The sequence below is a fragment of the Puma concolor genome, chromosome A1, assembly GCF_028749965.1.
Source record: "Puma concolor isolate L17-30 chromosome A1, mPumCon1.1.hap2, whole genome shotgun sequence".
NCBI classification, from domain to species: domain Eukaryota; kingdom Metazoa; phylum Chordata; class Mammalia; order Carnivora; family Felidae; genus Puma; species Puma concolor.
In genome coordinates this window covers 89,064,532-89,090,010 of record NC_141667.1, presented here as the reverse complement: position 1 = coordinate 89,090,010, position 25,479 = coordinate 89,064,532, and the positions used below count along the sequence as shown (strand labels likewise).

At 37.5% G+C, this 25,479-nt stretch overlaps 1 protein-coding gene and 2 long non-coding RNA genes across 20 annotated transcripts in view; 2 read left to right on the top strand and 1 right to left on the bottom strand.

Annotated features, from left to right (window-relative positions):
* The window catches only part of MEF2C (myocyte enhancer factor 2C), a 173,373-nt gene extending 149,685 nt beyond the window's left edge, over positions 1 to 23,688 (bottom strand). For 4 of the 17 annotated variants that reach the window (XM_086697055.1, XM_086697063.1, XM_086697085.1 and 1 more), the window contains exon 1: positions 3,346 to 3,567. The gene's annotated coding sequence lies outside the window, so the exon portion shown is untranslated. Of the gene's footprint in view, positions 1 to 3,345; positions 3,581 to 7,978; positions 8,066 to 23,511 lie in introns of those variants that run through there. The other 13 variants (XM_086696986.1, XM_086697067.1, XM_086696991.1 and 10 more) reach the window with 7 other exon arrangements.
* On the top strand, positions 3,701 to 4,905 carry LOC147584292 (uncharacterized). The gene is made up of 2 exons (XR_015248160.1): positions 3,701 to 3,903; positions 4,482 to 4,905. It is a non-coding gene; the product is annotated as an uncharacterized LOC147584292 (long non-coding RNA).
* LOC147584290 (uncharacterized) overlaps positions 9,643 to 25,479 on the top strand; it is a 118,180-nt gene continuing 102,343 nt past the window's right edge. Inside the window, exons 1-3 of one of the 2 annotated variants that reach the window (XR_015248159.1) lie at positions 9,643 to 10,059; positions 20,411 to 20,516; positions 24,794 to 24,855. This is a non-coding gene — a long non-coding RNA (uncharacterized LOC147584290). Of the gene's footprint in view, positions 10,060 to 20,410; positions 20,517 to 23,497; positions 24,407 to 24,793; positions 24,856 to 25,479 lie in introns of those variants that run through there. The other variant, XR_015248158.1, reaches the window with a different exon arrangement.

Here is a 25,479-nt window from a genome sequence, read left to right as displayed (position 1 = left end):
TAAGTGAAGGATGTTTTCTCTTATTTCACCACTGGAAGCCTGTCATTTGAAAACTGAGTTTTCTATTGTTTGAATCGTTGTTCATAATGGTGAAGCAACAGGGTTGTGGTATACTTATCTAGCAATCATTGGAAATTGGAGTGTCTTGCTATTCCTCAACAATCAGCTTTTATCTTTGACCTATCAAAATAACATGTGAACTGCGTAATCTGCCTTTTGTAAGGTGCACAGATTCTGTTGTTGCTCCTGGTTTTGTGAATCGCCTCTGTAATCTGGTTTGATTTCCTAAAGATGACAGATCTCGGTGAACAGTCAGGCTTTACTGAGTGCAGGGCAGTCCACGCGCCCATGAGATTAAGGTACAGTGCTGAGGTCGGGGATCTTAATCACCTATCCTTCCACAGGCAGCACACAGAGTGAACATCAGTGATTAAATATTTTCATTGTGCCCAGGCAATCACTATAGTCATAAAATGAATATGTGCATTTTTCTAAATTTTAGATATTAATCTGCCTGGTGTGTTCTCTGAGGATGTGCTTTTGAAACAAGTAGAACTTTAGCAATAATCTCTTTAAAGTCCACTCTGTAACCCCTAATTACACATGAAATTCTCCCATGTTGTCCCTGAAGCCAGGGTTCTCTGTTTAATAACTATTTTTTTTGTTATTATGTAGCACAAGTGTTTCTGCACAGATATTTCCCTATTTTTGTCACTTTCTGAGATTTCATAGACTCAAAATATACCGCACGTAGTGTTGGGAAATAAAACCACGAAACATACTACAATAAACAGAAGAAAGTTTTGAAATATAATGTTAACATATGCCAAGGAGTTATTTAGCTCAGCTTTTTATAATATAAATTGAATACAATAGGTCATTTATTACAAAGATATGGTTGTAGTGTTATTCAATTTATTGATTCGGTGTAAGAGTGAGGGCCAGGGAAGAAATACACAGAAATCTGAAAAATATAAAACATGATGCTTTTTCACGATTCAACTTTGAATCATTAGACAGTCTTTTTCACTATTGGAATAAACCATTTCCACCAAATTTAAAAAACTGAGTTATATATATATATATATATATATATATATATATGAAAAGAAGCAAGGTACAGTAGAGTCCTTGTTATTTAAATTTCATGTATTTAATGTTATGTGTTCCTGGTCTGAAAAGTTAACATTATATGTGATTGCATACTTTTAAAGTATGAACAGCTCACAAAAGGTGGAAAATTGACTTTTTATTATAAGGTATTTATTTCTTATTTAAACCAAAGAAACAAATGAATATTTATTAAAAGTTAGGTCTTTAATATTGTCTTTGATGTGATACACAGCAATCAGAATGTAAATAGCATAATTAATGAGTGAAGGAAAATACTGTCTTTAGTAAGAAGTCTGGAAAATATGTCACATATATGCCAAAGCTTTGTGAACTACAGTAGCAAATAACAATAGATTTTTATAAAGTTTAGTAAAACTTAAAGATAACTGCCAACTATTGTCTCCTTAACGTGACTGGGGAACCATATTTTAAATATTGAGTTTAAAGTGTGCTTTGATGAAAACTTTCCGAATTGAGTTTGTAGTCTGCTATACAGCCAAATGTACTTTCCTACAAATAGATTGAGATTTTTGATTTAAAGATATTTTTCCTCTTGAGATAGTATATTAGATAGGCATATCTCATTTTACCTGTCAGTTTCTGAATCCCCTTGCTTTATAATTACTTCTTTTAACTTAATAATTTTATGCATACACTGGGAGACAATAATATGGTTTATTAATTGCATTATATTTAATTGAAACTGATGGAAAAACAAAAATACTGCTTGTGTCTTATTGGTATATGCTGAACATTTTCAAAGACTAGCCCAAACTGGTATTATTTTAAAAATTAAATACGATGTTTTACTTTCAAATTGGAGAAATGGAGATTGTTAATCTATTTAAAGCTAAACTTAGTATGCAATACAGAGGTTAAGCGGGGTTCACAGGTGGTCACATTTCCATGTCCTTCCAAGTCTCTAGGGATTGGAGTTATTATACCCTACATAAACATCTTTACTCTGCAACCACAATTCCACTGCAAGGTGCCAGTGAAAAAGAGGCTGGTCACTTTTTTTTTGACTGGTATAATGAGGTGGCTGGAGTTCCCTTTACAGCACTTAGAAAATATATGCAGTCACTAACCATTTCACAAGACAGTGACTATTAGAGTTAGTATCAGATTCACAATAGTAAAATGCACTTTATGTCAAAGCAATTCTCTACTGAGGACCAGTTAAAGAACTGGCAGAGAGCCTGATTCTACCTATTATACTGTCAGCATTTACATATAAAGGTATTTTATACAAAAGACACACATTCCTACAATGTGAAGAAAAGAGCTTTTTCCAAAACATGGTACCCACTGGACCTAGAATAGTCAGAAATGTTTCAGATGTAAATTTTCCTTTAAGAATTAATAGCCGTATTCTGGTAAGAAGATAACATTAGTATTAAATTTAAATCCTTGCATAGTATTTAATAATACAACAAACAATGTGTTATGCCTACATATATAATGCCTTTGTGCCAAACTTTATCACTGAGTTTGGTAACTTTCATCCAAAGTCCAGACAGAAGGCAATTAAAGTGACTTAACCTTGTTTCTTTTTTAAATAGCTATGCATTTGGCTTGACCTGAACAGCAATGCATATACTTGAAACCCCAATACAAATTATGAAATGTATAGACTACCATGGCCAGGGTATTACTTTTTGTCCACACCAACTGAGAAGCCCTCTATTAAGCCAGCACTTTGGTAAGAGAAGGAGATGCACAAAGGTATACTCTGACAGACAGCCATGCTTTAGCTGAAACTAATCCCAAGAATTAGTGGCTCAGAAGCATAACCCAAAGCAAATCAGAGTCTTTGGGGGGGACCCACAGGAGCATCTTTCCACAGTAAACTAGCGGCTAAATCTTAAGGTATGTACTTCAAGGTCACAGAACATTCTGTGAAATATTAAAATCCACCAGGCTCCACACGCTCCACCATATCAAACATGCTAATGACGTGAACTAACTTCATGAAACTTTAAACACACTGGTGTGACAAGAACGAGTCAGGAGTGATTTCAATAACTGATGGCAAACGGATAAGACTATCTAAAAAGTTACTTTTAGCAACAGACAAGGAAATCACATAATCTAAAAAAGAGAATGCACAACAAGCCTCAACTTCAGCCTTCAAAGAGGAACAGACTCAGTGCCGTGGAATATACTGATGCAGATTTGAGAGACAATACCCAGGCTATTTCTATTTCCTCGAGAAATGTCAGGGGTACTTACATGAAGGAAGCCCCGATCAGATTAGTCCTTGGGATATTTTCCTTTCTTAAGAGAGAGAGAGAGAGAAAAAAAAAAAAAAATAACAATAATCTTTACTTCGTCCAGCCTTGAAGTGTTTCTCCACCTGATTCAAACATGCAGCCACGGCGACCCACACAGAACCTTCAAAGTCAATCCAATAGCAGCCTGAAGATGTCTGGGTGTACGCGTGTGCTCAAGTGTCTGTGACTGCGAGCAGAGCGAGCAGAGAGCTGGAGACGAAGTGTGTGCGCGCGCGGGGGGAGCGCGCGCGGGGGAGGCGCGCGCGGGGTCGCGCATTCGCGCGTTCCGAGGCCGCTCGGAAGAGGAGGAGGAGGAGAAGGAGGTGGAGGAAGAGGAGGAGGAAAAGAAGGAGGAAGAGGAGGAGGAGGAGGAAGAGGAGGAGGAGGAGGAGAAAGTAGCTCTCAGCAGCCGGCCGGATTAAAAGTAACCAGACTCGTCCAGAAAACTGCGTCCAGGAAGGAAGTGACAGAAGACGAATGGGAAAAGGAGAGCCGCTCGCAGCCTTTGAAACATCGCGTAAAAAAGGCGGGGTGGGGGGGGGCGCAGAGGGGAGTGGTGGAAGGATATTGGGAGGGGAGACGGGGGTGGCAGGGAAAACGGGGCAGACGGGCTTCGGGTTCTAAGCAGCACGTCCTAAGAAGTGCTTCTTGCTTCTTTTTTCCCCTTTATTTTGTCCTTGCCCTTGCCTTTGCCTCGCGCTGCCTTTTCCTCTCCGTCTCTCTCTCCCTCACAATCCCAAACCGTTGACTCTCTCCTCGCGAGCTAGAGAAATCATCAGTTTCACTCTCTCAAAAGGGGGGCGGGACTAGACCTCGGAGCATTTTAATAAAACAAACATACAGCAGTTCCCTCCTCACCCCTCCAGTCTCAACTAGATTGATAAATTACTCCACTACACTACTTTAATTATGTATATGGTATGCAGAATAAATCACTGAACATCAGTACCTCAATCAAGCACTTTTAAATGATAATTGCATCTTGGTGAATCAATCTTTCCATTCCTGACATTTTGCTAATTTTAGTTTTACGGTGGGGTAATGGCACATGCCATACGCAAACCTAATGACAATTCTTTATTGCACGAAATGAAGACAACATCGCGAGCGGCGGCTCCCCGCTCTCCCCACGCTGCCGCTGAGAACGCTCGGAGAACCATCTCCGGCTGCCGCGCGCTCGCTCCCCGGGGACTCTGCGAGCCAGCCAGCAGGAAAGTCCTTCTAAAGTCGGAATCTTTCCTCTGACCAATAGGAGCGCGACCCTAATAGTTGCTCTCGTGACTTTTCCCCGGTTTGGAGACGTGTTAACCACTTCTTTCTTCCACCGGTCCGAGCGCTCCTCTGTTACTCACGCGTAGAAGCCACCGTCCAGGATGTCTGCAGCACTCGATTCCAGCGCGCTTTTCCTGCACGCCCAGAATAGGCGGTTTTCGGCCCTGAAAGGCTGGAGGGCTAAAAAGCGTGCCGAAATACTTCTCATGTGTTAGTAATGTACAAAATAATAAAATAATTACCAGTATTTGAAATCTCGACTTCATCGCGGGGCCATGAACTTTCTAATCAGTTTGGAAATATTTACCGAGGCGGCAGCTTCCTCGGAGATTTCCCCCCTCCCAACGCCTACTTCTATCTCTTCCACACCTTACTGGATTTTATCCAGAGCATTAGCATGTAAACCAAACCAACTTCCCAAATGCATTAGGCTTCCCTATCCCGATAGCTGATGACTTCACTTATCCTGAAGAGTTTCAGCTGCACAGGAAGCAGAAATAGAGACTGATAAGGAAGATACTTATGTTAAGGTTGAAGCACAGTAAACACTTGACCTTACCAAAAAAAAAAAAACCAAACAAACAAAAAAAACAAAACCAAAAAAACAAACAAAAAAAAAAACAAAAAGGAAAAAAAAGGTTAATATTCAAGATTTAGGAAAGGCTACTAGGGGTTGGGCACTTCCCTTCTAGCCAATTACACCACACCCCAAAAAATCAAAATACACCAACTAGTACACAAACCATGAAAATACAAGATTGCATGCCAGTAGAACTATAGAGATCATATAAAATGTTTAAACCAAATTAAAATTTTTTAATGTGAAAGGAAGAAAAGAAATTGGGGAAATAACACAACATACAGAGGTAGACAATAGGAGTATACTGTAACTAATTAAAGATAATTCCTCACTTTAAAAAATTCCTTTTAGCACTATGTGTTTAACCCAATGACTAGTTGCATTTCCTGTTAAGTTCTGCACTATACCTCTAGACTATTTTAATGCATGAGGACAGTGTGATTCAAAAAGCCTCCTGCTTCATTGTAGGGGCTATTTGATGTGAGTAGCTTTTCTCAGAAGAGCAGGCTCAACATTCAGGTGTCTGCCCCAAGGCTTCACTTGAAAGGAGAAGGCTGATTTTACAGGCAAGTACAACCAGATCTGAACAATCTTCAGGCTTCTGGCTCATCAGCATTGTGACTATCAGCACAGCTAAGATGAGTCTCTTGCTTTTATTATAGGAAAGCATGGCATACTGTTACAAAGCAAAAGCCATCTGAAATAGTATTATTTCTTGCAGATTAGTATCTACAGTATATTTATTTGCCTGTTTGTTTTTCATACTACTATCATGAATTCATTTTAATAATATGGCAGAGATAATCTATATCAGGTTTTCATTTAAGGTACAATTTCTAAAAAAAGAATCCCAAAATTTAAAGGGCATAGTCATTTTGAATAATAAGATATGTCTATATATGGTGGTAAAAATGAAATTAATTTAATTTTTTCCAGATTCACAAATGCGTTGACAAAGCAAAACATTTGTAGGAACATCTAAGTGTATTTTCATAAGGCCTGAAATTAATGCAATGAATTGCCACAGCCTATTTTACATGAGCAAATGGACATAGGTGATACATGACTTTCAACCATACTATTTTTGATGGATTATAGATTATTTGTATTTACCACAGTGCCCTTCAGATTTTGATGGTCTTCCTTCAAAAAGAAACTATTTTACCTTTTAACATCCTAAGAAATTATTTAATAATAAACATTATAATAAACCCATCATTATCAATGGTAGTACAAGCATTGAAAAATACGTATAACCCCTCACTGTGGATAATTTGGAAATAATTTGGATCTGGAATGTATCACAGTTGGCCTTTTAAAATATAAGATATTCCCCTCAGCAGATTTAGCTTCTTAATTATGTGTGACCTAAGTTAATATTAGCATTAGTTTCCTTCCCATGAGCCTTTATAGTTGAAGCAGAACAAAAGAGGTTGTGCAGAAATATACAATGGAAAGTCACAGAGATTTAAAATTATTCATTGGTAATCCATAAAGTGGTTAATCCAAAATGTGCTTTGTATTCTTCTTTAATACTCTGCGGGTTTTTTGTTTGTTTTTTATTTGTTTTTTACTAAAATCACCCTGATCTTTGCCACCTAATGGTACTTGGCTAGTATCATAGTGGTTTTTTTTGGTGTAGGGAGGAGCTTGTGCTAGGTGTTAGGAGGCCCATACTCTCTGGTTCAAGATTTGTGCCTAACTAATGAGTGTATCCTTTCTGGGCTTCAGTTTGCTTATTCATTAAGTGAGTTAAGTGAATTCTTCGATCTATTCCAGTTCTATGATTGGTAAGTAAAAAATTCTTATACCTTGTAAGTCAATTGGATGCTAGTGGCCTATCATGTTAAATAAAAGGTGACAAATAATTTAAGATAAAATGATGTCTGAGATTGTTGTACTATTTAAATAAGGTTTTTTCCCTAATCATCGGATATTTCCTTCATGAAATCACTATTGTGTTTTATTATATATGTAAATATATAGTAACTCGTTCCCCCCAAAAAAGAATTGTTTAGCAATCTATTTCATTAAGTGCCACAGAAGTTCCAGAGAGCATAATCCTGAGGTCTTGAATCTGAAGAAAGCTAATTTCTAATTTCTGTTCAAGGTTGTGTACCATCTTTCTCCACCCTCCTCTCTTTACTACTTCCCTACATTAAATCAGCAGTCTACCAAAACCCTGTTCACTGGGTATGCCTGCTTTTAAGCTTGGCCCACGCTGGGTGTAGCTCTTGAAGTGAGCTTTAAAAAATTATTTTAAAGTAAGCTGGGGCGGTTGCCACAGCAACCCACCCTAAGATGAAGAGAGGCTATAGATTAATCTACCCCTCAAGATTATTCAACTGTGTAGTATTTGTTCTTCAGCCAGAATGCTTTCAACACAAACATAATTGAACATAGAAGTTCAGAAAAATATAAAAAGTAGTAAGATACAAATTCCAATAGCATTAAAAATGTTATATCTTTTTATAGCTACAGTACAGATGACACACATAACTTCCCCTGAAATGGATTAATTGTAAAAAAGACTTGCAAAGGTAGGCCCTGAAAGGTGACATGTGAGCTTTAAACAAAATGACATGCTATTGCTTATAATGTAAAGCATACAATGGTCACGTGACTCTTTATCACTTTTATAGGTGCCTACATTACAAATACCTAATGGCCAAGAGTCTGGCAATTTTACCTTTACGAATTAACTTGGTGGTAAATGATATAACAAATGTTAAGCACTCACCACATACACATACAGTCATTTGCCTTCCATTCTTTACTTCATCTCTTCATAGAAGTTACTTCACAGTTTGCAACTCTTCTTTGGCACCTTAAAATGTGTAAGTACAACAAGGTACATAATTAAAAAAAATCTTTTTTAAGAGTGTTGATATTAAAGTACATTCAAATAACTGTATTTCTAAAACTTCTAATCTGAAGTAACATTAGTGTTAATTCTGATTTTAAACCACATGAATGTATATTAAACACAAAATTATTAAAATTACCATTAATTGTGAAAATACTTATAGCCTTTAACATAAATAGTGCCAAATATCTAAATTTCAGAAATTCTTTAGGTACAGCTTTAGCCTATGCACAGTATACACCATATGGACTGCTTGTGATTGAGAATCTGCAATATGCAAAGGATTTGTTATTCCAAGCCAAGGTTTAATCATATCCTTTATCTCATATCTAAAGAGCCTATATTTATCTTTATTTTTGTACCTTTAATTTTGTATCTGATTAACAATTACAAAGGAGAAAGTCAAATCCATCATATCCCAAGCTAACCAAATTTGTCAAGTTGGGATAATGAAGTTGCAGCTGAAGTTGCTGAAAGGGCTTATTGTATATGTCGCCTAAAGGCGAATTTTAAATACTTTGGGAATAGTGGTGTGGATTCAGTCGCCTGTATGAATTCTATTACCAATAATACCTTTTCCTTCCCAGCAGTTTGACTATACTGAGCACAGACAAATACTCCTGTGTTCTAGTCTCTGCTTGAAACTAGCTTTCTATGACTTAGAGCGCACAAATGAACTTCTCCTTGGCTTCAGAGTGGGTCTACTCCTCCCAACCTTGAGACATATCAGACCACGATGGTCGATATTCATTTACCCATTTGTATTAGTAAGAAGACTTTTCATAGTGAAAACTCATTAAGATTTATAAAGCCTCTATATTTGGGTTGACATCCCTAAGATTTTTTTATTTTTAAATTGCTTCAGTGAAGGAAAAATGAATTTTGGCTACTTTTATTTTAGGGGTGTTAGCCGAGTTTAGTCTTTTAAGACTCAGGCCCACAGTGAGTTAATTTAAATTTAGTGACTGGTAGTGAGTATCTGGTGACCTGCCGAATACCCTTTCTCCCAGCTCTGCTTGGTTTTACAGTCTGCTAAGTGGGAATCATAATACACATCTCCCAGGGCCTTTTCGTCTTACAGAAATGCAATCTTCAAGGAATAATGTCCGAAAGATATGCTAAGGCTTTTAACAATGCCACTACAAATTATGATACATTTCTTCCTTTTCCTAGAACAGTATGCCCAAATAAGGCTAGATCAGTCATTTCCTTGCAAATGTGTGGCAGATTAAAAAGTATCCATATGCATGGTTAAATTTAATGGACTTTACCTTCACTTACAAAATCGTTAAATGTTCATCGGAACATTGATTCTATCCCATCTCTGGAAATATCACAGAAACCTTCAAAGAATGGATTGTAACACTTCCCCTTTAACTATTTTTTCTAGATACTTCGGTGTGTGTGTGTGTGTGTGTGTGTGTGTGTGTGTGTGCGCGCGCGCGCCCTTTAATTTTTAAAGATTTTTTATCCAGGATCGGGGTGGGGGTGGGGGTTAAAAATCTCGTCTTGCGTTTTGGTGCCCCCTTCTTTGTCTGGGAAGCAGAGGGCTGGAATTCAGTTCGGACGGCCCCTTAAAGACCCAGACAGAGGACGCCTCTGGTTTCAGCAGCTCACTCCGCTGAGTTATTGATTGCAGGCAGCAACAATCCCTCCGGGTGATTTGTGTGAAAAGTGAATCCGCGCTGGCTGGGCGTTCACAGGGGCGCAACAGCCGCAACGCCATCCAATTATTGCCGGTCGTCCCCTCCAACACCGCTCTCCACCTATATACTCCTTTCTCTGCCCATCGCCGCTTCCCCCCACCCACTTTTCTCTGGAGCGGACCGACCTACCTACTCCAGCTCAGCCCGTCTCCGCTTGCCCCCACCCACTTTCCTCCGAGCGGACGGAGCCGAGGGGGCGGGGGCTCCCTCCCGGGAGTGTTTCTAGAGCTCCGAGGCAGCTAGTAGGGGGTGAGTGCGCCACGTGCGTGCGCCACGGGCGAGGAGGAGGAGGGCTCCGGGCCCTCCGGGGGCCTGTGGGCCTGGGTGCGCGGAGCGGGGGCGGGCTGTCTCGGCGGGGAGCGTGCCGGCTTGTGTCTTGAGGGGGATGTCACGGCTCGGGGGAAGGCGGCTGCTGGTTTGGCGGCGAGGCCGCGTGGTGGGCTGTGGAGAATGGGAGGAGGGCGCCACGGTGGTGGGTGGGCCCTAGAAACGCTCGGTGGCGGTGTTGGGGAGTTGCCGCGCTCATCTGGTTTGGGGATCGTGGGGCTATTTCCCCCAGGTTGGAGAAAGACGACCCCGGAGAGCTGGGGCTGAGTCCCGAGGCTGGCGCCCAGGAAACCCACCTACGCACGGTGCACAAAGCGGTGGCACGCGGTCGGCGTCCAGCGGCCCTGGCCGCCCCGCGTGCTCGGAGTGGTGTGCGCGCCTGGGGGAGAGGGAGCGCGGCAGGCGCGGGTCCGGCCGCCGCCCCTGGCCCGCCAGTCAGCCCGGTTTTTCACCTGACGGACCAATAGGAAAGGACGCGGTCTCAGAGCTGGATTTTATAGCCCAATCTCTCAGGGTCTACACGATTATTTTAAAAAAAAAAAAACTAACAGCCAACTGCTGGCTCTGGTAGTTGAGCTGCCTCGTTGGTCTGTGCGCGTCTTGGCTAGGGAAAGGCCGCAAGCTACACGACAAATGGGAGTCTAGGGAGAAAAGACACGAAACCCCCTAAACTTCCTTTCCGTTGCCGTCCCTTTATTTGTTAGCACGTGAGAGCAGTGCCTGGGACTCTTGCAGAAATGGCATCACGAAATGCAAATGTCTCGGCTGTCCTTTGATCGGCCGGTGGAGCTGTATCAAGGGCAGCAAGAGTGGTGGAAAGATCAGTGCTCCAAAGGCATTGTCAAGTACTCGGCTGAATAAATCAAAGGTGTGAAGTGTTTATATTGTCATTCTCTTGAAGCTGTAAGCTGCTACCAATATGGTAGCCGCTAGCCGCCTATGGCTCTTTAAGCTTATTCGAATTACATAAAATTTAAAATTTAGTCCCTCAGTTATACTGGCCACATTTTAAGTGCTCGGTAGCCACAGGCAGCTAGCGGCTACCTTATTTGACTGCGAGATGTTGAACATTGCCATCATTGCATAAAGTTCTATTGGAATGTGCTGCTCTAGAGTTTTAAATGAATGCTGGTTAAAAAAAAAAAAAGAAAGAAAGAATCTGCTTTATGATACCAGCCAAATTTTAGGACACTCTTGGCATTTGCATTTCCTGGCACCAGTGTGGAAAGTTTTAAAGTCAGAATTTCCGTATCTTCTTCTGAAAGAGGTCTAGGGAACATTTAACACAAGCACCTAATTTTTCACAGGGAAAACAAGTGGGGCCCGGAGAAGTTAAGAGATGCACCCCCAAACGATGCCATAAATTTAGAAAAAAGATAAGGTCACCAGAGCGGGTCTATCTAGTACACTTTGCGCCAGACGAGGGCACCTTGCCTGGGGTTGGCTAAGGCAAATGAACCCTACAGAAAAGGGGCCTGATGGAAGATTTTCCACAGCAGTACCCTTTTAGAAGAGAAAATACTTCTAAGCACGCCTCTAGGAAGAAATTCTAGTAAGAATAAAGTGTGTGAGGGAATAGCACTGTCACCCAAACTAAAAATATATTCTTGGTAGCGTCATAGTTTCATATGACGTCTTCTAAAAGAGACTAGTTGGATTAACGTTCTTATTTATACTTAAAAAATTCTGAGGAAATGGAATTATCCTTTTAAAGTACGAGCTAAAAAGCACTCTTAAGGTCGGGAGGGGGGGGGGGGAGGGAGTGTCAGGTGAGGGTTGTTACCAAAGCATAGCTTCCTCAAATTCGATGAAGATACTATCAGGTACAAGTTATGGAACCTCCCTTTGCTTCAGTTTCCCCATCTATAAAATGTGGAACATACTCTTAAACTTCGTTATGAGGATTCAGTGAGCCACCCAACATACAGCACAAGACTGGAAATTGGCAAACTGTATAAAAGCCATTCTTACTCTCCTGTGAAGAATTTCAACTTCTACACCATCAAGTTCAGGATGAGAACTTCGTCAGTTTTATTTTTAAGGGGTAGAGATCTCTTCAGTCCTAAAATTCCCTGACCAAAGGGGTATACGTTCTTATTTCCTTTTCATAGGCATAGTGTCTCTAGTATACTTCCAGACTTTCATTGTCTTATTTTATTATTATTTTTTTTTTTGGTCTTAAGGGATGCTTCTTTATACTTGTTAGCTGCTTGGTTGTTGAAAAGGCACTAGAAACTCCAAGTCCATCCTCTTTCACCCTGGTTGACCTTTGGAATGCTGTTGTCAGCCAAGAAGACATTGATATCTTCAGTCTCCTGCTAGCTTGAATTCTTTAGGGCAGAGCCTGCTCAGATTATCTCCTGATGTCATTCCAAATGTCTGATGGCCATCTATGGCAATGGGGCTGGGCCGAGGCCTTCCGGGAAGGGGGGGCCCATGGAATGCCTAATGGAGCATTCTGTTCAAGAGAGACCTAGAGGTTGTTCTCTCTTGGATGCATGGTCAACATTACAGCTATGTCTAGAGGCCTGTTTGCTGCTTCGGGCAAAACGGACGCCATAGACATTTTGCATTTTTGGTTTTAAATAAAATCCCACTTGGGATGTGTATGATTTCTATTGATTTCAATTGGTGTAAATATGTATTAAAGAAGAAAAAAGGACTCAGAAAGTGTTAACAGTTAACAATTTATATCTGGTATTTCCTATTCCTGCTAACTCTCCTTATTAAGAACACCAAAATAAGACAAAGAAATCTCGAAAGGAGAGAATAAAGCCACCTCACTGCAAAATGTACCTTGTTTTATTTATCTCTCTAGGTAATTTTCTGAAAGATGGTATTTTACTTAGTTGAGAGCTTTTAATTTTTTTTTTTTTTAACATTTATTTATTTTTGGGACAGAGAGAGACAGAGCATGAACGGGGGAGGGGCAGAGAGAGAGGGAGACACAGAATTGGAAACAGGCTCCAGGCTCTGAGCCATCAGCCCAGAGCCCGACGCGGGGCTCGAACTCACGGACCGCGAGATCGTGACCTGGCTGAAGTCGGATGCTTAACCGACTGCACCACCCAGGCGCCCCAGTTGAGAGCTTTTAAAGTTACTTCTTAAATATTTTTTTTTTTACCTAAAATTTTAATCTAAGGAAAATAATACAATTTTTTTCAAGAAGACAAGATCATGTATAGATTAAATGCTTCCCAATCATACTAGCTTTGAAAATAAGGAGATACGTAATTATATCCATATTCTAATTTACTAGGAAAAAAGAGAATTAATTATCGTTAGAAATGAAGTCTCTCTAAATTATTTTGGACTATGATGAAAATTAAAAGTAAAATGCAATAGAACTTTTAAATTTAAGTCAGGGCTTAACACTAGTTTGTTTTACCAGTATATTCTACTTCACTGTGACAAAGACCCAAACCAAAGAGGTCTGATTTCCTATAGATAATTTTTTTTTTTTTACTAAATCTATAGTTAAGTATTTCAATGTGAATAATATTCATATTTGTAATACAATGCTATTTGTAGTATATGTGCAAAAATAATACTATCTTATTAGAATGACAGTTGAAAGAAATCAATTTAAAGTGCCAAAGATTTAATGGCCATTCGCTATTTGTTCGTCTTGTATTAACTGCTTTAATTGATTTAATTGTATTAATGGTTTTATAAACTTTTTTCTTTTTATCCAAACAACAACCTCTCAGATAGACACTACAGTTTTCTCCATTTTACATATTTTAACAACTTAAGTTTAAGGAGGTGACATTACTTGCCCAGGGTCTAATAGGTCATAAGTGCCAGACAAAGGACATGAACCTAGGTTGGTTTGTTTCCACTAGATGCCCTTAGCTATGATGCTGTACTGCTTCCTTAGACTTATAACCTTTGCTCATTTATGGGGATGATGATATCAGGGGGTGATATAATCGATTTTTTTTTCCCACCAGAAAATATTTCACAAATACATGTCATAACGTGTGTCATTCTCTTTAAGGTAGACAGCTTAGGAGGTTGTTTGCTTATTTCAGTAATGATGTCTTTAGCATCAGTCGCTATAGAAATCTCTCTAGGGGTTTGCTATGCAGCCTTAACAGTTTGCTTGTTGGCAAATCATTATCATCCAAGCCAAAAGTGGTGAACAAGGTGGCTTCATGGAAACTATGATGTGATTATAAAGCAGATTATTTGTTACCTGGCACAGAAATTGACACTAATTGTAGATACAAAAGGGGATTTACAATGGTATTTCTGATGTGAACGTGTAGCCTGTAAGGAGACATTTTGGCAAGTAGCACTATTAAATCAGATACATTTTTAAAAAGTTAGTTACACTAATTCGAAGTTACATGTTATGTATGAACATCCTGGGAAACACCTTTTCAAGGAATGTTCAACAGGCAGAGAAGGGTAATTGAGACCCTGGATTAGAATCCAGGCTCAGGCACTTAATAACCATTTGACTCGATTTTCTAAGTGCCCTTGTTATTAAATAGGGAAAGTGGCAGGATCTACACAGGATGATAATTTTGCTGAGAGGAGGTGTAGTCCTACCTAGTGCCTGGCATGTAGAAATTGCTCAATAAATGTTAGCTAATGTTATATTATTTCACTTTCAAGGACTGCTCCGTGTTCCTGAAAAACATTTCAATGTCTCATTTATCTAATGATATTTTAGAAGATGTTTCCTTTTCTGTCAGCTTTCATGCTTAAAGCATTTTTTATTTCAGTATACATCTTTTTATATTTGAAATAAATATACAACATTTAGGATAGTATGTTGATTAAACCAATATATTTTATACCAAGAAGCCTTACATTTTGGGGTTGCCAATTTATATTAGCCTTGTTTGGTATTCTTTTCAGAGAAACATATGTGTGTGTACATGTTTGATTCTATCAGACTTTGCTCAGAATAAGGCTCCAAAGGTTTATTTTTTAGTTATGTCAGACATCTTCTAGACTGCTTATTGATGACATATTCTTACACTTAAATTTAAAGAGGCTTCCCATAAATACACAGAAGTAGTACCTTCTTATTAAATCTGAGTTTTTAAGTGTTTTTAGATCAATATTATGTGTGTGGTATAGGCAAAATTGTAAGGTTGCTGAAGTTTGTCTTTGTGTCACCAGCCTCCCTATACTCACCTTCAACTTGTCCTCTTTCACTCTGGCATACACTATTCACCCAGCAGCAATTTTTAAAATCAATAATAGCTCTTTATTGAGTGTCTCTGTCTCCTCACAGCTTTTCGCTGATGTGACCCACAAGATCCTTTGATTCCTCAGCAGCCTCTTTATGCTCCAGTCTTCTCCTGGACTATGTTCTATCCAAGAAGCCAGCCACTCCAACAGTTTACCTCATGACACACTCTCAGTGTGTTACTCCTTTCCGTGAACTTCTCTTCAAAAGTTTTCTGGAAGGAGTTCATTATCCAAAGGAGTATCCATGATTACACAAATTCCATACATTCCCTGCCCAGCTGGTCAGGAGATGCTCTAGAGAGGAGACTTTCTGAGTGTCTCAAGTCCCTCCCACTTTGCTGACATGTAAGTGAGCCCTGGGGGTAAGTGGGAAGCCTGGCTGTTACTTGAAGAAAAATTTTATTTTTTTGAAGGGATTGTGATCGGAGGATGAATTCTCTATGAGCAAAGTATCATGATGCTCCTTGAAAATTTGTCTACTTATTTTTTTTAAGAAATATAATAACACTTTAGTACCTGTTGTTCCAGTCTCTTTTCCTATTCTCTCTTTGCACAGGAGGCACACAGTTGCTGCATGTCCCTTGTGCCATAGCTACCATGTTGTCACTTGGTCTCACCCTTTGTGCACTCCCTTCTGCCCCCCAAAAGTCATCAGAGGTGTAATTAGTGACTATTTCTCCAAAAATGTCTTGAAAGGGATATACGAACCCTGTGATGAGAATGTGTTTTGGTCCCTGGATGAAGGTTAGAATCTGGAAGGGGTGGAGAGAGGTTCAGGGTTGGAGGACAAAATACATTCTACTCTTTATCACTTCTATGAAATCACAGATAAAGCATCTTCCTATAGGCAGAGATGAATCATGTAAATTAAATATTTCCCAACTTTGTATGGCATTAAACCTGTAAATATGGAACATCCATATCAAATGTACTTCATATTGTATTCTGAAGAAATTCATAAATGAAGAAATTTGATTCTAAGTGAAAGATTTTGAGCACTATTTAAAGAAGGGTAAGTAGGAAACATTCTACAATCTTCTTTTTTTATTCCCTTTGACCCCTTTAGCAATAGTGAAATAGCTAATCAATAGATTTAAGTCTGTCTTTTCCATGTGGTTCCCTTTTGTCCTTCATCTTTTCGGCTCCATCTTTTCATTTTCAGTTGTAAATTTTTTATTTTCAGTTATAAAGTCAGTATAGCCATAAACATACACACACACACACACACACACACACACACACACACTCTCACACTCACATAAACACACACCACTGGTTATTAACAATCAAAATTTTTTTTCATGCTTTGGAAAGTTACATTTTCTATTTCAGAATCATGGAATATTATTAATAATACTTTCCTATTTATTTGAATAACTTCAAAATAAAAAAACTTTTAACAAGGGAACTTATTTCTAAATAATTGATGATGTGTGCTACAGATAATATGGTCATAGAAGAGTTTTTATGTTTTTGTTATTAATCACTATAATTACTCTGATTACAATAATGATTGACTCACAGTGAATAAAGTATGTGCTTGTGCTCTTTATCTATTTTTGAAGGATTTATGTTCATCCATCTACACATTCCACACATTCTCACCTCATCCTTGCGTACCTGTGAGATTCTAGTTTGGGTAGTGTATGGCCACGAAACAGTTTGCACACTGGAGAATAAAGCCTGTGGGTTCCCTTACATTATTGCTGGGCCTTAGCCTTCTAAACTCCCTGGGTCAGGGATGATCATCTGAGTTTTCTAAAACTTGAATGTATTTGCTTATGTACTTCTCATAAAAAGCACTGTCTGTGCTATTTTTAAATGACTTTTCTGAAGAGTCAATTCAAGCCATTTTTCATATTTCAAGTCGTTTTATTTAGTGCCTGAAACTCAAGTAGAACTTGAGAATGATTTTTGGCTTATCTCTGGTGTTGGGTGAAATTTATCGTTTGCCAATCTACATAAAAATAATTAAACTATTTAAGTGCAAATGTAACTGACAGTAAATAAAAATGGACATAAAACTTCTGTGGCTGTATCCATATGCTTCCTTTGATCTCTCGGGACCTGAGATCACTAGGTGCTGGTTTTCTTGCTAGCGAAGAGCAAGAGAACCAACCCTCTTGAAGAAGGCTCTGATGAGGACTGAACAATCTACCACAATTTTCTTGTTCTAGAGAACAACTTTTCAGAGGGCCTCAGATTTGCTCAGATTCCTAGGCTTCACCTCAGATCCCCTGAGCAAGAACCTCAGGAATCTGCATAGTAACTAGCTCCTCAGGTGTTTCTTATGTTTATTTTGTTTGCAGCCACTGCCTAAGGGTGAGGGTGATGATAAGATCTGCAAAGTCTTCTAATTCCATAACCTTCTCCATTATTTGTTCCCACACTCTCAACTAATCTTAAGTTTTATGGAACCTTTAAATTAGTGAACACCTTTCAAAATAGTAACAATGAGAGGTCAAAATTATAGGAATCTTTCTTTCTTTTGCCTCCCTTTGCTCATGTTGTAAACAATCAAAAAAGACATGCCATGTATATTCTGCCCATTGTGATTAGAAAACCCATTAAGCAATATGGGGACCTAATACTTTCAAATTTCTGTGCCTTTCTTCATCTTTACATATCTGAGGGGTAGTGTTTATCTTTTCTGGATGAACTGTGCTCTTAGATCCTGGTATCTTAGCAAAACCTGTAAAATGGGTTCCAGATCCAGTGACCTCTACTGTTAGTGACACCTGAGCTGCGAGCCCATTCCTATTTTAATAAGCCTAGATTCCCTGCAACCACAATCACAATCCCTGTTCACAATCACGTGAGAAATGTGGCTTTTCACTAAAAAGATTTTCAACTAAAACAAATATTCCTTATGATCTTGATAAGTACCTTTGCCTGCCATGCAATCTTGTAGGGCCTTCACACCATTGCCATCCCAGGCAACATGGGGATCCCTATTCCCAGCCTTTTAACTTCTCTGCATAGCCAGCTGCTGCCATTAACCTCTCTTGGATCCAGATATTTTTAACACTCCAGGTTAGGGGTTCTCTGATGAGCCTGTTTCTTGTTCCAGCATTTTTCTGAGATGAACAAACATGTTCTCAAGCTGGCTTACAGCACCAAGTGTGGTGAATATATATAAATATATATATATATATATATATATATATATATATAATTTTTCATTTTTTAAAATGTCCCATTTTATAAAACTAAAAACATTAAATGGCGATTAAGTTTGTTTGTGTCAACTCAGCCTTATAGATTGTACTGAAAACTTCAAAGCTATGTGTGATAATATAATTTTGAGGGTGAGGCCTTTCATATTTTGCTACCGGGGTACCTAAGTGGGAAAAAAATATGGCTAGCTGATCAGTCATGTATTATAAAGTGATTTTGTCTTCGCTACTCATCTCAGAAGCTAAAAACTGGTGCTAGTTTTAATTATTTGGAATGCGGCCATGTGGTGGGCTTCTTCAGCAGTAGGGAGGGGGCAGGGCATGCCAGTGGAGACAAAAACCCACGAATATTGTGCAAAATCCTTTTGGGACTTCACATGAAGCAGCGGTAACACCTTTTTACTGGATAACTAGAACTGTTTTTGCGATGATTTACACATAGCCCAGCAAAGAGTCACATCCATTTGGTATCCTCCCCGAGATTACATGACTTGTTTCCAGTCACAAAATTACTGAGCAGTGAAATAGAGATTACAGCTCACAGCTGCCTACTTCTGCTCTGGTGTTCTTTGGACAGTACTCTTCAGCTCTAACAAGAAAACACTTAAGATCTTTCAAAGGCAAACGAGAAACAAGTCGTTCACGTTCACTAACACCCCTTTGAGATGTAGGGAGATGACTGGATTTATTTAAAAGTCTTATGATTTTGCATATTTTGCTTTGACATCCCTGCCTTTCACAATTGTTAGAAATGGACATCATTTACTGATTATTTTGCTTTGCATACTGTTGTTGCATATTGTTAAATGATTTGCTGATTAATAACTAACGTTGATTTGGACTAAATGTAATGGAATAAGCAAATACATTTGTAAAATTAGATATATTGTATAATTTAGTTGCTAATTGGTATCATAGAGCTGTTGGAGGTTATTTTAGACCAATCCCTTGCAGGGAAATCCTGTCCACGATTTCCTCCCATATCCTGTAGCAATGTTTTAAGACCCCCTCCCCCGTTTAAAAAAATTCATTTGCTTGTCCGGGCTTTAAAGCAAACACTTCTCACAGGCAGATACAGCTCCAAAGCTCTGGGTTAAAATAAATCCTTTTAAATTCAGAACATGGTAGTTATCTCCTAAATGATTTCTTTTCTAGAGGGTCAGAAAAGAATAAAGTATTTAGTATGAATATATTTTCATGACCTTGATCGAATCCGTATGATGGGCAGCATTGTCAACACAATATATTATAGCAATATAAGATATTAATATAATAATTATTTGAATAAATATCAGATACTTATATTAATACAGGATTATTGAGTCATAGAATTTCTGAGCTGTTTGGAAACACTTGCTGATGAGCCCTCTGGGGTCTAGAAGGTTTTGTAATTAACACACATACACCACACACACACACACACACACACACACACACACACACACGTGTGCTAGTTCATTGTTGAGTCACTTCTATGAACTGTTTAACATGTTCCGTACTTAGGTAATGTGCGTATGCTTATGCTTTGGTACATTTGGTATTTTTAATTATTTTCTAATATTTCAAAAAATTTTCAACCTGAACTTCTGATTCCTGTGTTCATTTTCTAAACATATACATTGTCATTGATTATTTTTTATTTCTGCTGTTTCATATACACCATAAATATTTTCAGTTTGGAAATCAGTTTAAATAGCAAAGAGAATCTAAAAAAGAATTTGTACTATAGATATTTTAATGTGTTTATGTTCTTTTTTTAAAAGCAACATTTTAATATGCTCTGATAAAACTGTATTTCTCCAATAAGGTATTAGGTCTGGTGGCTGAAAATAGTTCCCCAAAGGAATGTCACTCACATTAATTTTCCATGTGCTCTCTTTTACTTATAGTTTCATTGTCCGCATGTTTAAAGTCTAATAGAAAAAAAAATCTCTGGATATGAAGTTGGGAGATAGATCCAAGTCTACATCTACGTCCTCATGTTGGTGACCTTGGGTAAATTTTATTTTTGTGCTTCCATTTCATTTTTTTAAAAACGAGTAGTTGAAAGCATCAAAGGCTCTTTCCCACAATTCAAACACTCCATGGGCTCAAAAGATTTGATTGAAAGAAATGTGTGGGCACCATTACCTGACTGCCCAGTATTTTCATGGTCACACACTTGTTCCGTATATCTGAAGTCCCTTTAAGGAAGTTAACTCTTTGTAGGTGTGAGATAGGGGCATCAAGAGAAGTGGGGTAAGTAGAAAAGGAAGGGGAAATAAATTAATGACAAAGACAGAATGATAGGTGGTGGAAATGATTCCCTTTTTACTTCTTTATATCTATGGTCTAGTTATTCCTGTTTGAAAACCTTACTGGCACCAGGTATTATCAACAGGGATGAGTAATATGTAATTTTTATCTTTACTGGGTTACATTTGGCCCACAGACAGTTGACAGCTGTCAGTCAGGTGGCTGGTCAATGAGGAGATACATGTAAAGCTGCCAAAGTATTTTTGTTTCTTTAAATACTTATAAGTAAACCATTTTAGTTGGAAGCTTCATTGTCCTGAAATTAAATAGATTGATATTCACAATATAATTTGTTGAAGTTAGTTGCTGGGAAAATCAAAATTTTCCCTGTGAATATATGGGTAAACAAAATGTTTTTCAAATGTCTTTCTGAAACAGGAGAATAATTAATTTTTCTCTACTATAAATAGAAAAGGCCATCCTTAAGATTTGAAGATACATTGCAAATAAGGCTTAAAATTAAAAACAATTTTTTTTAAATTAAACTTTTAGTACACATATAAGTCAATGCAGCTTTCAGTCATAATTTCTGACTAAGACTTATTAAAAGAAACCATTTCCTTACATTGAGGGGGTTGGTATAGGTATTTTTGTGACACAAGAGTTGAGGGTTTACCAGAAAGGACGAACGTGTACCTGCATGTTGATCTAGGAATTAAAGCTTCTTTTCATAATTACAGGAAAAAAAACCATGGAAGTTTAGATTACTCTCACAGTTCAGGGCATGGTTAAAATGACAAGTTTTGGTTATTTAGAAATATTTGGGCTATACCTAATATTGTTTCTAATAGGTTCAGTCACAAATAATTCACAAGAGTCATAAAAAAGAGATTGGAAGAAGATTTTATATGGCTTATATTTAGTGTTCATGACAAACAGTATATTAATTATAGTCAATATAGTAATGCACATGAACACTTAACGAATGTAATTCTAAAGTTGACTTAAGAGTGTATATTCAGTGTTGCAGTAGTTGTCTCTAAAAGCAAATGCTCTGATTCTTTAGGAATATAGAGTTTAACAGACTAGATAAATAACAGAAATATCAAGTGCACGCAGTACATACTCATTTTTTAAGAGACTAATGAAGTTATCTAAAAAGTGCAGTGACTGGAGTTACTTAGGTGCCAGAATCAATATAATGAAGATGATAGAATATCACACAAAAATAGCAGTTTGACACCACACTATATTCCTTTTTAAAAAACAAAATATACTTTACTTTTATGAACCATATTCTGCATGTAATAATTTACAATGAAAATCAGACTTGGGTTTTACTTTTTAAATTATGTTTTAAAAATATTAGATTTTTTGGGTGGGAGGATCATTTCCGGTAATTTTTTAAACCGCAAATAGTTAATAATTTTAAAACGGCAGCGAAGTCAGTCTAAAAGAGTATGATACTTATAAATTTGTGGCTAATCCATATCATCATTGATTTGAAAATTGTTTTAGATGAAGTGGTCATTAAAAAAAGTCAGATCTTATTATTTTCCTACTATAGAACTATGTATTAAGCATGTAGATTGAAAATTATTATGAGATCATCAGAATAAAACAATTGCCTCATAATATTAGTAATTTATACTGGTAGGAGCCTTTCTCTTCTTAAGCACCAATTCTACCCCCCACAGCCCAGAAAATTGATTTTATGGCTGATAATTTATAGCATTCTTGATCAGTGTATGCTGTGTGTCGTTTACATTCATTAGCCCATGTTGCTTGTGAATATGGAATTTGGTTGTTAAAATGGTTTCATATGTTTACTATGTATAGTCTTTAGCTTTGAGCTCCTTACTTGCTTAAATAAATGTTTTCAATTTGTATAATACAACAATTTGTAGAGAAATGCTGTGAATCATAGTTAAAAGAATGAGTCCTTGAAATAGAATCATTTTTTAAAAATATATCCTGACATGTGGTCTTATTTTTCCATGTTTTGTATTAATTAAAATCCTATTCTGAAAAAAATATTTTTGACTAAACTTTTGAATTCACAAAATAAAAATACCAAATATATAAATGTACTAATTTTGGAAATCAGTGACGTAAAAACATGCTTTAGTAATGTCTTCGATGTTTATTCCAAAGATTTTTCTCCAAAGAAACTCTTTGTAAAGTAATGAGAAAATGTTGCCACTTTTAATTATTAAATATTCTATGCAATACATGTTTTTAAATTGTATTATAAATAAAATTCATTTCATATTCTCTTTAATCATATTCCTGTCACATGCACCCATAAAAAATAGTAGCGCATGAAACGTTTGAAAAGAGCATGTACCATTTCACATTTTTATTTGATTTATTGAAAAATAACATTTTATTCGGAATAGATTATGACAGAATTAGATAAAAAAGAGATGAAATGTTATTTATGTGTTTGTTTTAATAGTCCAATAGCATATGTGTAATTACTTCTGCATCTTTCAAATATTGGAGATAGTAATGAAAGAGACCGACATTCAAAATATAAAGTTATTTCCTATAAAACTTTTTTTGAATGTAAAAAATTGTCAAATGGTAACAGCTCTACTTTCTACACCAGGCAAACCCACTGTTGAGTTAGTTGGCTCTGATTCCAGTGGGTCTCATCAGCTTTCTGAATGTAGGTTCCTCAGCAGTGCCTCTTCCAAGATAACAAAATCAACTTTTAAAGATTAAAAAATATATTTTGGCAATTGAAACTCACCAGTGCCTTTCTGCTTCTCCAGGAAGTTGTACCCTTCAGCACCTGCTGAGGGCTTTGTTGTCCAAACTCTGACAGGTAAAAAAATTCCTGTAGAATAAAGCCAGACCAGCTGGCTTTGAAGAGAAACCCCCCAGTTTGGGCTGCGCTTGTCTCTTCTCCTTTTCTATGAAGACCCAGGCTTTCCCCCCTTGATCGTCAAGCCGTAAGATGCGTGATCCCTGTGCACAAGTGTCTGGCAGGCCGAGGTGCACCTGTTCCTGTCACTCTGGGGTAAATTTAGCTGTAAAGGTATCACTGACAACCAGACCTTTGTCAGTGTTGGCAAAAGAACACAGAATTGCTTCGCTCCCCTCCCCCTTCCAAGCCCCAATGCTGCTAGTTCAAATGGAAAATATCAAATTGGAAGTCTATCCAAAAATCATTCCTAAAAAATGAGATTGCTTTCATATGGTAAAAAAGTAAGTTTCCTCATTTCACGCAGACTTTAAAATTACATTTCCAAGAATAATCTTGGAACAAGACAAGTTTTTGTTCAATTAATTGTGGCTGGAAACTTTTTAATGGAAACATAGCACACACTTACTTCATTTCAGATTATTAAATTGTGTTAAGCCTTAAAGTTAGTTGCCATTCTTTGCTGTAGCTCATTTGTTCTTTTCAATCCAGAGAAATATTAGAACGTTAAAACTTATCACATAGGAGGGTTTAATCATCCTACCAAAATTAGACAGCATGTAGCTCTGAAAGACTGAATGTCAAATTGTGTGCTCGTAGCCCTTAAACTACTGAGAATCTAGGACCCTACTACTACATTTAAAATGACTGTTCATGTTTGTGGAAAACTGTGGGCGTTTAGGAACTGGTAAAGCTAGAGGTCTCTTACTCTTTGATTAAGGTAAGGACATTTATCGTTTATGTAAATTTTTTAAATTAATTGCTGTACTGACAGTTTGAGAACAATTCCTTTTGAAGGAAAATGGAGAGGCAGGCAGTGTTCATTGCTATGTCCGGCATAAATATAGTAGTTAACATATATAAAGTAGCCCAAAGAGTATTGTGTTTAGCCATTCTGAGCTTCTCTTTAATAATTATGATTTCTTAAGTGGTGTTAAAAAGAATTGTGCAAAGTACCTGTTCTACCATATTATTGCTGTTTACAAGGGCTGGGTGTGATGAGAAAAAGAAATCTGGGTCAAAATAAAAAATGCTTTGTAAAATAAACAAAGTTCCTATTTACTTACTATGTATAAACAGCCACTCACCAAGCCTCATTTCTCCGCAGGGCACCACTTTCAGATAAAAACATAGACCTGAATGGCATCATCCAGTATCCAAGGAAACCATGTAAGTACCTCTCTCACTGTGTACTTCTCTTATTCAGAGTTTAAAAGCTAGCTGAGTACTGAATAAGTGAGTGTTTTTATTTAATAATTATACGGGAGGTACTTTTTAGGAGCTTGCTAAAAAGAAACAGGTTCTTGATTGTTATGTGCGTCATAACAAAACCCTTATGTTTATCATCATGTTTCATAAAATTATGTGTTTAGTCGCAATCTCTCCATCAATTCTCATTCTTAGGTACAAAACAGCTACTCAAAGTCATAATGAATTGAGAGTTTCAAACTTTTCCAAGACCCATTAGTGTCTGAGAAACAATGTTGCAGAGGCCTTGTGCCAGGAGTAGTGACCTAATTGTAATAAACACTTTTTAAATTTTACAGATTAAGAAAAAACTGATTGGAAAATAGTAGTTTATTGGTAAACATTTATAACAGTTGATTCGGTTTTAGACTTCCTTAGGGAGCGAGCAACTGAGCAAAAAGGTGAAGTTACAGATTAAACAATGTAAGGAATCCTGACAACAAGTGTAATTTTTAAGATGTGAAAAATCTGTTTGCAGAAAGGGTTGGAAAGTTGGCATATTGTGTTCTTTATTTTTGTTTCCGCTAACTCATTAGTTTGTAGCTA